Source organism: Myxocyprinus asiaticus, chromosome 30 (assembly GCF_019703515.2).
Source record: "Myxocyprinus asiaticus isolate MX2 ecotype Aquarium Trade chromosome 30, UBuf_Myxa_2, whole genome shotgun sequence".
NCBI classification, from domain to species: Eukaryota; Metazoa; Chordata; class Actinopteri; order Cypriniformes; family Catostomidae; genus Myxocyprinus; species Myxocyprinus asiaticus.
In genome coordinates this window covers 16335761-16340576 of record NC_059373.1, presented here as the reverse complement: position 1 = coordinate 16340576, position 4816 = coordinate 16335761, and the positions used below count along the sequence as shown (strand labels likewise).

General features: G+C 36.4%; 1 long non-coding RNA gene across 1 annotated transcript; it reads left to right on the top strand.

The window, feature by feature from the left end:
• Nucleotides 1-250: 250 nt before the first annotated feature.
• Nucleotides 251-2282, top strand: LOC127421080 (uncharacterized). Its single transcript, XR_007893928.1, has 6 exons — nt 251-333; nt 864-901; nt 1017-1094; nt 1327-1423; nt 1662-1762; nt 1855-2282. It is a non-coding gene; the product is annotated as an uncharacterized LOC127421080 (long non-coding RNA).
• The last annotated feature ends 2534 nt before the right edge of the window (nt 2283-4816 follow it).

Below are 4816 nucleotides of genomic sequence, written 5' to 3'. Positions count from 1 at the left end.
AGTACAAATTTAAATTCAGCAGTAATATCTGACTACACAGTTATCATAAATTGTGCTTCTTTAGCTCAGAAAACTTAAAAAAAAAAAAAAATTCTGAGTGGCTCAGCTAAAGCGCATGCGCGTACAAGTTGACTGACAGGCGATGTCTGAATCTAAAATGTGATTGGATCTTTTACATTTAAGGCGGGACTTTCTTTTCTACATCCAGACCGTTGGCCGTTGGGTGTTCACATTTAAACTGCTGTTGCACTATGTATTCCTGCCAAATGTGAATCAAAACCACACAGGCATGTGTGTCTGTGTGCCTCTTTTTTCTTCCATGAGTGCTGCGAGGTAAGCGATGTTTCTGTGATAACGCTGCATTGCACTGTGATATTATCCTTGTGTCTTCATGTAAGTTGTAATTTCTGTAGTCTAAGTACATGAGGAACACTTTCAGTGTTTTAACGCTATCACACAAGGCCTACCAAACTAATTAATTAGCTACTAATTTATTGTGGTGCCTCATATATAATGTAATCAATATGTAATCATAATGAAACAGTAATCGACTGTATTATTCAGATGTAGTCTGTTGTACCTAACACTGACCATAAGTAACTTTATCTCACATCTCCAGTGATGTAATCTGTTATCATTTACAGTGCTTTATTGTTCAGTTGCTTATCTTATTTTTAGCAGGTTCTGATAATGCAGCATGATTTTAAAATAACAAGCGCAGAAATGTATATATGTTTTAGTATACATCTATGTAGTACACCAGCCATTATTGTGATTATAATGATGATTCATAAGAATCAGTGTCTTAAAACAAAACAGTTTAGTGATTTTTAATGTATATCTTTCATTTTTCTTCCCTGCAGGGGTCAATGAAAATTGGAATTGAGACAAACTGACTTAGGTATGGAGAATAATTGGACTTCTATTAACAGGAGCAACATGAGATGACAAGCATTAAACAAAGTTTAATGTAATGTACAAATGAATGTACTGTATGTGTCCACCAAACAAAATAGATGTTGTCAAGACAATACAAATTTAGGAAGAACCTGGAGAAGGATGGATCCCACACCTTGCTAGAATATTCACATCAGGTTAGTGCAATCTTGTAGATTCTGTTTATGTTGGCGAATCAAGCGAGATATCTGTTTATTCATTAGTAAACATGTCATGTCCCACACATGTAGAATAATATCTTACCTTGACATTTCATAAAGCCATACTGTATAATTTCACATGCTATGTCAGAGTTCTGTCAAGTTGATTAATCTGAAATTGTTGCCTGTGCAAAACAATGGACTGATAGGGACAGTCCTTTTTTTGTAGATAATTACAATGAAGTAAGGTTAAAGCTACCAGATGATGTTGAACACACAGACCCTGGGACAGAGAATTATCCAATAGAAGTCAAAAGAAGAAGAATGTAAGTTATCTTTATTTTTTTCTGTGTGAGAAAATATATGATATCCAACCAAAATGTAATAAAATGCTTCATTAGACCGAAGAACATCCTTTTTCCTGGGGAAGATGATGTTGAAAATTACTTCTCAAAAGCTAATCAAAGTAAAATGTAGGTTTCTGTAGCTTTTCTGGGTTAAATTTTCTGTAAACAATATAAAAACATTGATATTATATTTGCTTATCTCTCTCTCTGTATACAGATCACAAGAACTGCCTAGTGCACCAAACATCTTTTACTCATTCCCAAGGGTATTTGTTCACCCTTGAAGTCTGTCTTGGCAAAAATGAAGCCAAAGGAAATGTAAGTTTCAGTTTTGTTTGACTTTTTTTTTTTTATTATAAGCAATTTATGAAATGTCTATTATATCTGCATCTCGCTCTCTTTCTGTACAGACCAGAAAACCTGTCTAGTGCATCGAAGATCTTACACACATTGGTTCCTGACTTCCAAGGTGATTTCTTCACTAAGAAGAACCAAAGCAGAGGAAAGCATAAGTTTCAGTCGCTATTTGTGATTTATTTATTCATCCTGTAAAATGTTCAGATATGCTTATCTGTCATTCTGCAAACCACTCCAATCACATTTATTTGAGTGAATTAACTTAAGATAATGTCGATTTGTCATTAACTCGATTCTTTTGAATTTGTTCACCAAAAAGATTGATTCACTGATTCGTTAAGTGACTGTTTTTGTAAAAAGAGTCTTTAAAGGAATGGTTACACAAAAATGAAAATTCTCTCATCATTTACTCACGCTCATGCCATCCCAGATGTGTATGACTTTCTGTAGGTCCATACAATGCAAGTGAATGGTGATGAGAACCTTGAAGGTCCAAAAAGGATATAGAGGCAGCATAAAAGTAATCCATATGATTACAGTGGTTAAATCCATGTCTTCAGAAGTGATATGATATGTGTGTGTGAGAAACAGATCAATATTTAAGTCCATTTTTACTGTAAATCTAAACTTTCACATTCTCAGCCACATACAGATGGTCTAAGGTGGAGATTTATTGTAAAACAGTACTTAAATATTGATCTATTTCTCACCCACACCTATCATATCACTTCTGAAGATGGATTTAACCACTGGAGTCATACGGATTATTTATTTTGGATTGTTATGGATTTTATGCTGCCTTTATGTCCTTTTTGGACCTTCTGAGTTCTGGTCACCATTCACTTGCATTGTATGGACCTACAGAGATTAAATATTCTTCCAAAAACCTTCATTTGTGTTCTGCAGAAAAAAGAAAGTCATACACATCTGGTATGGCATGAGGGTGAGTAAATGATGGGAGAATTTTAACTTTTCTAACCAACTATCCATTTAAACCACTGACAACGGACTGAGTTGTTCATGAACGAAACAAGTGTAATTATACTTTATTAATATTTGCAGGTCTACAAATCTACCAAGAGAATTTAGCAGTGTATAAGCATTATAAGAGTTTTTCCCACAAATCAAAACAAAGCAAATCATTTTGTGAACTGCTGTGCATGACTATACAAAAAAGACAACAATATGGCCAAATGATTCGAAGTTAAATTATGTCCTGATGTCATTGTAATGTCATAAGTTACTTTTGCTAATAATTTATCCAGCTCCTTTCTCGTTAAACAAGATTGCCAAACTAAAAGAATGACAAGCTGTCTCCTCTCGTTGAGTCTGTCAACAGATCCTGATCTTGTCCTGCACTCGATCCTGCTGAAGCACCCCTAAATAGTATCTAGCAATGCCTGTGTTTTAATGATTTGTATTTATTTATTTATTAATTTTGTGTCCTTAACTGCTGTGAGGATCACCTGACATGCAACACCACCAACCAGGAGACTGAAATTAATGCACAGAGATGGCTTCAGTTTGCCTCTGGAAGGAGGAAGCGATTGAGGAGAAAAGAAGGGCAGGGCAATTTTAACTGACTTGTTTAGCACAATTCTGACTAGACTCTCTCTCTCTCTCTCTCTCACACACACACACACACACACACACACACACACACACACACACGTTGGTGCAGCTATCATTATAAGAACTCTCCATAGACATATTGATTTTTATACTGTATGAACTATAGATTCTATCCCCTAACCCTACCCCTAAACCTAATCCTCACAAAAAACTTTCTGCATTTTTACATTTTCAATAAAACATCATTTAGTATGTTTTTTTAAGTGATTTAAATTATGGGGACACTAGAAATATCCTCATAAACCACATTTATAGCATAATACACTTGTAATTACCAGTTTGTAACCTAAAAAAAAAGTCCTTGTAAACCACTTAAACCTACCCACACACACACACACACACACACACACACACACACACACACAGAGAGAAACAAATGTAGCTATTAGGGTGGGGCAATAAAATAACTACTGTGATCATACAAATGTATTGTTTTTTATCTGTTGTTTGATCCCTTTAATTTGTTTAGAAGTTTATTCCACATGTGATTTGGGGATATTATGGCTGAGAAGAAATTCTGTGCAGAAATTGGGTTAGATGAGGCTTGGGTGTGGCTAAGTTATGGGGTTTCTGGTTAAAGTCTTGTGTTGATGTGGTATACATAAGTCTGAGATTCGGTATTGATATTATATATGTTCTGGCCCAGTGCAGGGCCGGTTATGGACTACTGATCAGCTGCGATTTGGGCCAGTTATGGCTCATGCCTGGCCCTTGTCTGCAGGGCCGTAATTCACTGCTGTATGTGGGGTGAGGGAAAACAGATTATTTGGACCGGAGCTGGGCCAGACAAAAATTGCAATGTGGGTGTGATTTCTTCCACAGCATTTTAGACAACTCTTTTTTTTTTTACTTGCAGTAATTGTGCAACGTAATTATCAAAGATAACTTTTTGGAAGTTGCACTCAAAATACACTTGGCTCAAAAATCTTAGGAAGCACCCTCAACCCATCATATCATAAGTACCCCAGAGCTGTCAGACAAAGCTGATGGAGAACTTCATGCAGTCCTTACTGTTCTCTCATCCACAAGTAAGGTAGGTGAGCTCTCACTGAAGCTCATGAGGTAATTTTGACTCCTGATTAGCACTGTAAGAGATTTATTCCTTTTTTCGTGGCAATTTCCAACAAAGCCACTCTGAGTAGAGATGGATTAACCCACGTGTCGGAAAGTGTGAAGTCATTACTAAATACCCAGTTTTCGCTGCTAATGACAGGAGTAAAAGCTGGCGGTTTTCGAATGTACGCACAACGGCTCACTTTCTCTCAGACTCACGCTTGCTTTGCCAAACAAAACAGCCCCACTTTCTGAGACGAGCACCCTCAGCTCCATCCCACAGACTCATTCGGAGTCTAATTGTGTCCGAACTTGTATTATGCAAATTGC